This window comes from Oncorhynchus mykiss, chromosome 5, assembly GCF_057628025.1.
Source record: "Oncorhynchus mykiss isolate SJ-2025 chromosome 5, ASM5762802v1, whole genome shotgun sequence".
In the NCBI taxonomy this organism is placed as follows: domain Eukaryota; kingdom Metazoa; phylum Chordata; class Actinopteri; order Salmoniformes; family Salmonidae; genus Oncorhynchus; species Oncorhynchus mykiss.
The window spans coordinates 82,703,748-82,717,500 of record NC_143026.1 but is presented as its reverse complement, the minus strand read 5'-3'; positions in this window follow the sequence as shown (position 1 = coordinate 82,717,500).

The window sequence follows — 13,753 nt, the reverse complement described above, 5'->3', positions numbered from 1 at the left end:
CTTGTACAAACACACCTGGAACCCGCCCAACACACAGACTGGGCCCAAAAACCACTTAAAACACAACTCAGAGAAAAGAGATGTCTGCAGGTCGCTCATAGTCTCTGCCTCGGTCAAGGCTTCCTACAATAACCGAACAGCAAAAACACGAGTACACACTGTTAGTCCGTTTGATGTTTTTTAATCTCCCTCTCAATAGAAGGGAGTCTGAAAGGCTCGGTGGAGATGTTTAAGAGCACGTTTTTCAGCGGTAAACCTCACAGATAACAATGAGCTTTCAACACGGCACAGGAACTCTAAGAACTTGGGGAGAGAAACACAGAGACAATACTCTGAAAATAAATGGTGACGATCAATTCTAACATGCTAAATCTCTGCCTTTGTGCCCCGAAGCTTTGATCCCAAACTTCCAGTGTGTCTCTCGTTGAGTCTGTTTGCTCTGTTTTTTTTAAGACTCTGCATTATGCGCAGACTTCAGAACCAGCCTGTGGTATTTGCTAAAAGATTAGTTTACTTAAAAGCCAAAAAAGGCCCTGAAATCAGAGCAGAAAACCTGCCACTATTGAGGGAGAGGAGAAGTAATCTATGGTGCATGGTGTTGTCACATTGCTTTCTCTATCGGTGTGTGTGTGTGTCTGTGTATGCGTGTTTGCATGTGTATATGTGTAGGCATCTGTGCATAGAGGGTGTGAATAGTAAAGAAGTTGAGAGTAAAGGAGTGGATACCCCCTCAATCCCCAGATACATGCTGTGTGCTGCTTAGTGAGGTAAGGATGCACAATAAAGTCAATGTTTGGGATTTTAAGAGTTAGAGAACAAGGAGGTTTAAAGCCCTTTAAACACTATTTTCTCTGCTATGTGTGTGTAGTGGTTTACTCTACTGTTTAGAGGAATAGAGATGACTAGTTTACTACCAGACAACTTCAGAGGAATCAACAGAAGACTGAGTGTGTGTGTGTTAAAAAAAATTTATAGAATAATCTATCCTAAACATCCTAGCTATACGCACACTTAAAACATTGCCAATACTTTTCTCTTTTGCCATAGGCAGATTCCACTGTGTTCTATCAATTCTGTTGAACTAAACACGCAAACAAGAATGCACAGCTACACCTGAGAGTTCCTACTCTTGACAGTTAACACACATGTACAGTATGTCTGTATAAACCTGTTTTGTGTAAATACTCATCTGTGTTCATACATGATCCATCATGTATGTGTGTGTGTGTGTGTGTGTTACAGCCTATATTTAAAATGGATTCATTTGATGTGTTTTCTCTCACCCATCCAATATTCCACATCTTTAGAGATTTTTGTAAGTGTATTAAAAAGGATGTTGTCACGATCATCGTCAGGGTGGATATGACCGGACCAAGGTGCAGCATGGTGAGCGTACATTTCTTTTTATTTATAAATGTCGCCAACAAAACAAAGAATAAGCACTCGACAGTGCCGCTTACTTCGGCTAAACAGGCCACTAACAAAGACAACTACCCACAACTAAGGTGGCACAACAGGCTGCCTAAGTATGATTCCCAATCAGAGACAACGATAGACAGCTGCCTCTGATTGGGAACCACACTCGGCCAAACACACAGAAAAACAAAACATAGAATGCCCACCCCACATCACACCCTGACCTAACCAAATAGAGAAATAAAACTGCTCTCTAAGGTCAGGGCATGACAGATGTACAGAAATATCTCATTTACAGAAGTATTTACACCCTTTTTCTATGACACTCCAAATTGAGCTCAAGTGCATCCAATTTCCTTTGATCATCCTTGAGAAGTCACTACAACTTGATTGGAGTCCACCTGTGGCCAATTGAATTGTTTGGGCATGATTTATGAAAAAATATGAAAATGTATGCACTCACTACTGTATGTCACTCTGGATAAGAGCGTCTGCTAAAGTACATTTTGTTGTTGTTGAAAGAAACACAACTGTCTACATAAGGTCCCACAGTATATGACAGAGCAAAAACTATACCATGAATTCCAAGGAACTGTCCGAGATAGAATTGAGATTAGGTATATATCTGGGGAAGAGAATAAAACAATTTCTAGTGTTGAAGGTTCCAAGAGCACGGTGGTCTCCATCATTAAGAAATTGAAAAAACATGGAACAACCCAAACTCTGCCTAGAGCTGGCTGTCCAACCAAACTGAGCAACCGGGCAAGAAGGACCTTGGTCAGGGAGGTGACCAAGAACCCAATGACCACTCTAACAGAACTACAGAGATTCTTGGCTTAGATGGGAGAACCTGCCAAGGACAACAGCCTCTATTGCACTTCACCAATCTGGGCTTCATGGGAGAATGGCCAGACAGAAGTCACTCCTGAGAAAAAGGCACATGACAGCACGCCTGCAGTTTGCAAAAATTCACATGAAAGCGTAAGGCCAAAGCCTCTGTGGTCTGATGAGACAAAAAGTGAACTATTTGGCCTGAATGCAAAGTGCTATGTCTGGAGACAACCAGGCACAGCTCATCACCCATCTAACACCATCCCTACTGTGAAGCATGGTTGTGGCAGCATCATGCTATGGGGATGCTTTTCAGTGGCAGGGACTGGGAGACTGGTAAGAATAGAGGGAACAATGAATGGAGCCAAATACAAGCAAATCCTTGATGAGAACCTGCTTCAGAGTGCAAATGACCTTAGACTGGGGGCGAAGATTTTCTTTTCAACAGGACAAAGACCCCAAGTATACAGCCAACGCAACACTGGAATGGATTCAGAACAAGAATGTGAAAGTCCTTGACTGGCCCAGCCAAAGCACAGATTTGAATCCCAATGAAAAGCTGTGGATAGACTTAAAGATTGCTGTTCACCTCTGTTCCCCATTTGTATGTTTAATTTTCAATAAATGAGCGAACATTTCTAAAAATATGCAACAAAATGTGGAATAAGTCAAGGGGTATGAGTACTTCCTGAAGGCACTGTGTAATAGGCTAATATTTATGTGTGTCTTTACAGTATGGGAGTAGCACAGATCTTCACTCCCCTTCATTGAAGATTTATGCCAGGGACGGTTTATTTAAGAGGAAAATGTGAGTTTAACTCTCACACTCACACCCCGCCCAACATAAACTGTCTGTCAGGTACGTTTCTGGGATGTCTCTGAATGTTTCCAATTCCTCACAGACCTTTTCAAATGGGAAGGTAAACTAGGGAAGGTGAAAGGTACATGTGTGCATGGTTTATGTATGAGTGTCTGTTCATATGTAGCTAACTCACCTTCCCCACCCACAACACAAACACACACACACACACACACACACACACACACACACCACCCCTTCGCCCTGAGCTTTAAATTGGCATGTACCATTAAGACACACCTCAATGCACTAACGCCCATCACCTGTCTGAACTGTCTGAACAGTAGGGGACGAGAGAGTGATGCAATACAAGCAAATCATTGGGACCCATCAACCATATTTTAGGTTTGTAAAAATTGGTTTTGGTAGTAGAGAGCAAGACCAAAAGATCATTGTTGGTGGTGATTTTTCAGTTGAACGATAGTAACGATAATAACAGGCATGAACATGATAATCAGAGCCCTCTCTTTAGCTTTGATGATGATGATGATATTCTTTAGTAATGACGTAGTTGCAGGTAAATGTGTCAGATTCTCAGGTTGAAGTCAGTAGTGCCTTTAGGGCAGAACACGTCAAAGACAAGAGGTCAGTCATGTTAACCCCCTAAACATCTCTTCTACAGTTAACTGACAAAATAATGGAAACACTTTAGTAAATGAGGGATACAACGTACAGTGTACTGAAAGCAGGAAGTCCCACACAGGTGTGGTTTCTGAGCTAATTAAGCAATTAACATCCCATCAGGCCCTTTGGCCCTTATTTTGGCTGCCATGGCTATGCCCCCATAGGATGACAATGCCCCATCCACAGTGCACAAGTGGTCAGTGAATGGTTTGATGAGCATGAAAACGATGTAAACCATATGACATGGCCGTCTCGGTCACCAGATCTCAACCCAATTGAACACCAATGGGAGATTTGTGAAAGAATGTTGTCACATCCCTCCAATAGAGTTCCAGACACTTGTAGAATCTATGCCAGGTTAGATTCTGAAGCTGTTCTGGCTCGTGGTGGCCCAACACCATATTACGACACTGTATCTTAGTTGTATGAACTCTCTCTCTCTCTCTCTCTCTCTCTCTCTCTCTCCCTCTCTCTCTCTCTCTCTCTGTGTCTCTGTGTGTGAGCATGTCCATCTCAGAGTTCATGGGTCATCGGTCCCCCCTGAGGACACTAGGCTGATTACCCTCTTATTACACACACACACACACACACACACACACACACACACACACACACACACACACACACACACACACACACTGGGCTGATTACCCTCTGTTGGCAAACAAACACCTCTGACCTCTAACCCCTGACATAACACTTTGACCTTGTCATGAGTAGAGAGGGGGTCATGAGTAGGGAGGTAAAGGTAACTGCCAGAATAAAGGAAACACCGACATAAATACTTTTTAGAGGGTGTTGGGCCCCCAAGAGCCAGAACAGTTTTAATATACCTTGGTATAGATTCTACAAGTGTCTAGAACTCTATTCAACCATGAGAAATTCCATAATTCCGTGTTTTGTTGATGGTGGTGGAACACAATGGCTTAGGTGCCGCTCCAGAATATCCTATCAGTGTTCAATTGGGTTGAGATCTGGTGACATGATGGCCAAACAATGACATATGGTTTACGTCATTTTCATGCTCATCAAACCATTCAGTGACCACTCGTGTGGATGGGTGCATTGTCATTCTATGGGGCCATAGCAAATAATGGCCAAAATAATTGCCTTTCCAGTATTTTTATACATGACCCTAAGCATGATGGGATGTTAATTGCTTAATTAACTCAGGAACCTACTTTAAATATACTTTGTATCCCTCATTTACTCAAGTGTTTCCATCATTTTGGCAGATACCTGTACATCAACACACCTGTAAGAGAATAGGGTGGGGTGGAGAATAGTTTGACTGAATGTCAATGATCATGTCATGGAGTAGAGCAATCATAAAATAAATATTCTAAACCTATTTTTATTGTTATAATAACACCAGATACTCAAGTAGAAGTTCAGCTAGAATAATTGTTTAGAGATTCTGAATTTTTTCACGTGTTTTTTTTTCCAACTCTAATTATGAGTCACTGTCACGTTCAAAGCTCACAGTGATGCTAATCTCTCATCTGGGCTAATTACCATGACAACATGGCTCCAGCAGCCAATCACAGGTGACCTGATCCGTGATCTCACTGTAACCCTGGACGACCTTGTTTTCGTAACCTCCAGTTCGCCTCGAGAGAGATGAAAGATTGGCATCAGACTGAGAACAAGCCCTGTCCACATAATTTCAGTAGCTCACTCACTCATCTTATAGAGCACTCCAAAACAATGAGAGAGAGAGAGAGAGAGAGAGAGAGAAAGAGAGAGAGAGAGAGAATTACCTCAGATGACTGGATATACGGTATATACAGTAGATGATCTGAACTACACTGAGACATATTGTACAACAGACTTTCCTCCACAGGCTTACAGATAGAGTACAACACAATATCTGCAAGGTGTGTGTGTGTGCGTGCGTGTGTGCGTGTGTGTGTGTGTGCGTGCGTGTGTGTGTGTGTGTGTTTGTGTGGTAAAGAGCTTGTAATCTTTCTCATAACATATCATAAATTCTCTCTCTCTTTCCTTTTCTTTCTTTATGCCCTCGGTCAATGTTAGGGTAGTGTCCCTCTCTCTTCCCTTCTCTCTCTCTTCTCCATGTCCATCGGTCCTACTTCCTCTAACCTGATGGGATTCTCCACAGACACCCCCATCTTCAGAGAGGGACCTGTCCTGCAGCCTGTATGAGACAGAAACAGAACATCCCCCCTCCCCCTCAGCTCCTCTACCAGAAGAACATATAAAACAAAACATCCCTCCATCCGGCTCCGCTGCTGCTGCTGCTGCTTTAGGCTTCATACAGAAGTGGGAGTCTCAGCTCTGGGCTTCCCAGTTTAGAACCCAGCAGGTAAGAGGGTTCCAAGGGTGGTAGGAAGGGTGCTGGAGTGTCACCATGGGAGCTAGGTGTTGTGGGGAGGAGAGGGAGTAGGGGAGGAGGAGAGGAAGAGGGAGTGAGTAGGGGAGGAGGAGAAGAGGGAAGTGTATAGTGGTGATGAAGCTGAGAGGATTCACTCAGTAATTTTTATACAGTTCATGTGCCTCAGGGCTTAATCAGCCTGTGGTGACCAGGGCGGGGCAGGGTATGGTGACCTCACAGACCAAGCAGACAAGCTTAAACTGTTTCCTGTTTCTGGTGTTCGCTGTTTACACAGCCTATTCAGGATCTGTGTGTGACTTATCGTAAGTGGAGGATGTGTATCTCTTAAACACACTACAGATGAGAGAGGAGCATGTGGTCCAGTGTGATGAATATTTCTTCAGTGAACGAAGTTTGCTATCACAGCTTGCCCCTACTTTCCATCTCTCCCTTTCTCTCTCTCTCCCTCCCTTCCTCCCTCCCTCACTACTCTCCCTCCCTTCCTCCCTCCATTTCTCTCTCCCTCCCTTCCTCCCTCCCTCACTACTCTCCCTCCCTTCCTCTCTCCCTTTCTCTCTCCCTCCCTTCCTCCCTCCCTCACTACTCTCCCTCCCTTCCTCCCTCCCTTTCTCTCTCCCTCCCTTCCTCCCACCCTCACTACTCTCCCTCCCTTTCTCTCTCCCTCCCTTCCTCCCTCCCTCACTACTCTCCCTCCCTTCCTCCCTCCCTCCCTTTCTCTCTCCCTCCCTTCCTCCCTCCCTCACTACTCTCCCTCCCTTTCTCTCTCCCTTCCTCCCTCCCTCCCTCCCTCACTACTCTCCCTCCCTTTCTCTCTCCCTCCCTTCCTCCCTCCCTCACTACTCTCCCTCCCTTTCTCTCTCCCTTCCTTCCTCCTTCCCTCACTACTCTCCCTCCCTTTCTCTCTCCCTCCCTTCCTCCCTCCCTCCCTCACTACTCTCCCTCCCTTTCTCTCGCAAGCAACAGAGGCCCCCCTGCTGTGTTTCTCATACAGCACACAGACACACCACCACACTCCAGGAATGGGTAAGGAGACGAGAGATGTACTGTAGTAAGTGTATGTTCTCAGTGCGTGCGACGAACCCTCTCACCCCCATGCCTCTGATTATGTTACACTTATCTGAAGATCAGGCTGGAAGACAACACACACACACACACACCTCTTCAGGTATGTACTATTAAGGTAACTCGGATTGCATTTGGCAGGTGTTCCTAACATCTAGGTGTGATAACCATTCCTTTGAGAATTCTTGCTCCCCCTTCCCCACCCCAGGCACGTGCACAGATAGGGCTCAACCCGTGCCCAAGCAACTGACCTTTTGCCCTGTTATGAAATAGTTCCCTCGCAAGTCTGTGAATTATTTTGTCATTTTATTTGAGTCTATTTTCATATTATATTTTAATTTTAAATATAATGAATTGCACATCAAACTAGCTAATTGTATAAGCTCCTGCCCTCCTGCCCAAGATCGCACTCATCTGACTTACATGCAGTGGCCAATGGCTGCGGGCGCAGGGTGGGGAGACACCTACACTGGTAGGAGGCTACTTTTAAGTTAGATCTGTCATGTGTGTCTCCCACTGTTAAGGACAGAATGGGCCAATTGGACTGCTTGTTAGTAATAGGCAGATGTCAGCAGCAGAACAAAGTCAAATCATGTAAAAACAAGTTTGTTTCGACATAATAGCTAACTAGCAAGCTAGCTATCATATTTACATCAACATTTGATCTGATCACTATTTTTCCATATCTTGTCGTCTCTGGCCTAGGAGTCACTGGCACTAGCTTTCTTACAATGTGTGATGAGTGAGCTTAGTCTCTTCTTACATTAATTAAATAGGCCTATTTTTGTCTACAGAGAAGGTTGGAATGCTATGAATTTTGAGATGTGAAAGTACATTGACTTTTTTCCTCTTGTCTTATTTTGAGCACCTGTACCCCCAAAGGTCTGTAAATGGCCCTGCCCCACCCTGTATAGTCTGTGCCACGAGATTGGAAGGAGGTTTGTATAGCCCCAGTGTCAATGGAGCATAGACTACAATTAAGCAGAGGCGTTTTTCGGATTTTCACAGATTCTATGTCATTTACATGGCAGAAGACATTAACTGAATATTTTTTATTACCGCACAAACTCCCGAAATGAGTGGCTACTCTGACACTGATAAACTGAGATCAATAAAAACGAGCTGGTCTTGAATTCAAACAAAAGTCCAGGCCAATGAAGTGACACACAGATTGTAGAATATTAGGAGGAAAAATATAGGCCTATATAAACTCAGCAAAAAAAGAAACGTCCTCTCACTGTCAACTGCGTTTATTTTCAGCAAACTTAACATGTGTTAATATTTGTATGAACATAAGATTCAACAATTGAGACATAAACTTAACAAGTTCAACAGACATGTGACTAACAGAAATAGAATCATGTGTCCCTGAACAAAGGAAGGGTCAAAATCAAAATAACAGTCAGTATCTGGTGTAGCCACCAGCTGCATTAAGTACTGCAGTGCATCTCCTCCTCATGGACTGCACCAGGTTTGCCAGTTCTTGCTGTGAGATGTTACCCCACTCTTCCACCAAGGCACCTGCAAGTTACCGGACATTTCTGGGGGGAATGTCCTTAGCCCTCAACCTCCGATCCAACAGGTCCCAGACAAGCTCAATGGGATTGAGATATGGGCTCTTTGCTGGCCATGGCAGAACACTGACATTCCTGTCTTGCAGGAAATCTGGTGCTGGTGGCAGTGTCATGCTGGAGGGTCATGTCAGGATGAGCCTGCAGGAGGGGTACCACATGAGGGAGGAGGATGTCTTCCCTGTAACGCACACCGTTGAGATTGCCTGACTGCAATGACAACAAGCTCAGTCTGATGATGCTGTGACACACTGCCCCAGACCATGACGGACCCTCCACCTCCAAATCGATCCCGCTCTAGAGTACAGGCCTCGGTGTAACGCTCATTCCTTCGACAATAAACACGAATCCAACCATCACCCCTGGTGAGATAAAACCGCGACTCGTCAGTGAACAGCACTTTTTGTCAGTCCTGTCTGGTCCAGCGATGGTGGGTTTGTGCCCATAGGCGACGTTGTTGCCGTTGATGTCTGGTGAGAACCTGCCTTACAACAGGCCTACAAGCCCTCAGTCCAGCCTCTCTCAGCCTATTGTGGACAGTCTGAGCACTGATGGATGGATTGTGCGTTCCTGGTGTAACTCAGGCAGTTGTTGCTGTCATCCTGTACCTGTCACGCAGGTGTGATGTTCGGATGTACCGATCCTGTGCAGGTGTTGTTACACGTGGTCTGCCACTGCGAGGACGATCAGCTGTCTGTCCTGTCTCCCTGTAGCACTGTTTTAGGTGTCTCACAGTACGGACATTGCAATTTATTGCCTGGCCGCATCTGCAGTCCTCATCCCTCCTTGCAGCATGCCTAAGGCACGTCCACGCAGATGAGCAGGGACCCTGGGCATCTTTCTTTTGGTGTTTTTCAGAGTCTGTAGAAAGGCCTCTTTAGTGTCCTAACTTTCATAACTGTAACCTAAATTGCCTACCGTCTGTAAGCTGTTAGTCTTAATGACCGTTCCACAGGTGCATGTTCATTAATTGTTTATGGTTCATTGAACAAGCATGGGAAACAGTGTTTAAACCCTTTACAATGAAGATCTGTGAAGTTATTTGGATTTTTACGGATTATCTTTGAAAGACAGGGTCCTGAAAAAGGGACATTTATTATAGGATACAGTAGGCTACTAAATAAACTTTCCAGTGCCACACTGGCTTACCTAATGATGAAGATGAAGCCATAGGCTACTCACCGGTGATGGCTGATGCGCTTGTCATCTCAAGATGAGCTACTTTGATAGACAGTGCTGCTGTTTTCTCAAAATTGGTTCTACATACAGATTAGTCTTCCCTTTTCAGCAGTAGGCTGAACTGTACATTTTTCCCGTGGTTGTATTTAGAAATTTGCAAAAGGCAAACTGACAGCTGCAACCAACCATATAAATATAATCCATAAATGGCAGTTCCAATTCAAGTCAGGACTGGCAGCCATTGCTAGTTTACTCATTAGTTGAACAGTCAAATTACCAGGGTTAGAGGTTCCAAAACCCTTCTATGGATTATATGTCTATGGCCACAAGGCAACAAGCTGTTCTATATGTTCAATATTCTGCAGCCTTCCTGACTGTGGGCATACCGGTAACTGCCAAAACAAAGGACACAAATAAAGAAAACAAAATGAGGGATACAAAGTTATGGTGTGGGGTGCATTTTCCTGGCATGGTTTAGGTCCACTTGTAAAATCTATGCTAAGTCGCATTGAAGCTGTTCTGGCAGCTTGTGGTGGCCCAAAACCCTATTATTAAGACACGTTATGTTGGTGTTTCCGTTATTTTGAATGTGCTTGTGATGTGCTTGTGATGTGCTTGTGATAAAACTTAATCCACTGTTTTTTTTTTTACTATTATGATCTCTAGTGTTTTTGAACATTGAGATTGGGCTCCTGTGGTTGAAAACAAATAAAAACACTTCATTTCTTTCTCTGCCTCTCCGGCCAACTTTGGGTAGGGGCTTCAGCCCCTGAAAGACCCTGCATTAACCCGGCCCTGCCTCCACTATTATTACACCATGTGTGGTATGTATGACATGTATTATTTTTGATATGTCCCTCAACCTGTCTCTGTCTGCTGATTTATTGCACTCTCGTTCTTTCTCTGCCTAACTCAAGTCCCCAAAATAACTCAACACATTTATGAGCAGGTATTCTCTTCTCCCAGTCCCAGTTCCAGTCCCAGTCCCAGCAACAGCTAGTTAGTTATACACCAAGCACAACATAGACACAGAGACAGATCAGAGGCACCCACATCTATCACCGCCTGGCCCAAAAATGCTGTCTGCCCTTTAAGAAAACAAAAACATGAACCTGCAGCACAGGTGAGGGAGAGCAGAGCCAGACATGGACTGTGTGTGTGTGTGTGTGTGTGTGTGTGTGTGTGTGTGTGTGTGTGTGTGTGTGTGTGTGTGTGTGTGTGTGTGTGTGTGTGTGTGTGTGTGGTGTGTGTGTGTCGGTGTGTGTCGGTGTGTGTCGGTGTGTCGGTGGGTGGGTGGGTGTGTCAGTGGGTGTGTCGGTGGGTGTCTGTGTGGGCTCTCCAGTGCCAGACATGGACTGTGTGTGTGTGTGTGTGTGTGTGTGTGTGTGTGTTTGTGTGTGTGTGTGTGTGGGTGTGTCGGTGGGTGTGTCGGTGGGTGTGTCGGTGTGGGCTCTCCAGTGCCAGGCATGGGCAGTATTTTACTCGTGTGTGAAATGTCTGACTGCATACATGTACCAGCCTGTCTGCGTCAGATCAAGAGGTGAAAGGGCGATCGACATGTAATACAAACACACACACACAATCACTGTCTGGATGGACAACAATAGGATTTAAGTCTGACCCTGTCTGTTCCAACCCTACTGCCAGAAACAAAATTAGACCACAAACTCTTATGTTCCCACCATGACGCCAGTGTTTTGGACTTCTAACCCCTTTTAAACAATGTGTGTTTGAGTTACAGACTTTGGTTGTACCATTGGATTTGTCTATTTCTTCTGCATCCGCAGACTCCTCTATTAGTCTGTGTGATTGACAGGGGCTGAGGTAGAGTGGTGTTTGTGAGACAAGGGCGGATCCAGAGGGGCCCGTGGCTGAGTCTTTTTACAAAAACATCTGTAAAGTCTGAATGGTTTGGGCTACAAACTATTAAAGGCTACCTATGAAAAGCTAAGACTCTCAACAACACGGTCACAAGCTACACAAGAGTCGTTAGAAGGTACGGGATACATTCTTCTACACAAATTCTGAGAGACAAAGCCAAGTTGACACCTTAACACATGACACACCCAATAACTACCACTGGACTATAATTTTTCACATAATGAAAAGCATTAACACATACTTTTCCAGGTCAAAATCTCCTTTCGGTTGATTTGAACTGGCTCTTGTGTTTAAATGAAAAGCTTATGATTCTTGCCCTGCGGTGCAAATACCTGCAGGATTAGTATAGGAGTAGACAGCTCTGATGAAGAGACACAGTGGACAAATATGTAGAGTATGTATGAGACCATGTGGATTAGCAGCATGCGTGTATGTGTTTGTGTGTTTGAGTGCGTGCATGCGCGTATTCCTTGGAGCTAGGCTCAGGTGAGCTACGGTTTGTGGAGAAGCCCTAACTACACACCTGTCAGACAGGTAACATTCCTTCAGCCACCCCAAGGGAATCGACACACACACACACACACACACATCATCATGGATGTTTATATTAAAAGAGTTGAGCGCTGATCTGATACGGTTTATCTGATCACAAGAGCCCAGATCATTAAGTCAAGTGTAAGAAATTCTCACGCATCTCCCTCTGTGTGTGTGTGTGTAAAGGTGTAGGATTGTATGTTTTTTCAGTAGAGCAAGCATAGTGATAATCTGAATAAGATACAGTACATTGAAATGTGAGTCACGCAACCCAGGTCCCTATCCAATCATATCTCTGTGTTTTATGTTCCCATACCTGACTGGGTGACTCACACACACGCACACGCACACGCACACACACACACACACACACCTTTACCTGAGGAACGTTTGCGTTACCGGCTGGTTCCTTTATGCCGGGTGTTTGTCCTTGTCAAACAGGCCAACACATACAGTAGACAGACCTGTTTCATTGCATCAATACTTACTTAAAACATGATATGTGTATTTTAGTATTATACTGTTGGCTACCAGGGGAAAGCCTCAGTAGACCTGTAAAAGTTAACTTGTTTTTGGATAAGTTTGGTTAAGGTCTCCTGCTATGCATCATGTGACAAATGCCTTTGCAAACACAGCAATACAAATACTGATTCAAAGGTACTACATCAGCTACCTCATGAGTCATGATGTGTACGTGACAATATAATAGATGTATTATATTATAAATATCATAGCAGGACTGAGCATTTGCAGGTGGAGCTAATGATGCCGTGATGTCATTGGTGTCCGTGGCTTCTGTCTGTCAGCTAATCCCTTTCTGATTGGCTAATCTTGTTTGTTTGTTTACAGGATTAGACTGAAGGGTTTCCATGGTTCACTACACCCTGCTGTGTCATGGCAACGCTTTCAGACAGACATCACCTACCATCAAGTACAGTAGAGAAGGTAGATTTGACCACTCATAGAACTGATACTGATATCCCAGAAGCCTCAGCCAAGACCAACACACATCAAGTCTCAATGGGACAGCTGTCTCCTCAAGGGAAGCAGAGAATGAAACATCTTCACACTGTGATTCAGCTGCCAAGTGAAGAACTTTCATCTTTAAATGTTCCATAAATCTAGTTTACCTAATTTCACTCATTTTCCAAAACATTTGAAGTGTTAAGATAACTATGTTAATTGTTTTATCCAAGGTGTTTGATGCAGTAAACACATTTTTATTATACTTCTTTAAAGCTCACCGATAGTCTTTGATTGTTTGTTTACTTGTTATTTATTTGTGAGAGAGTTTGTTTGCTGTGGAGCAAACAAACTACCTATGGTAGATCCTAACTTCCTGAAGCTTCGCCCCTGATGCCCAGCCAACATGCACTGACATGTTGTTGTTGCATGCAGTGATAATCCAGCTGCAACATATACTGAGCTGAGCAACGTTTGGAG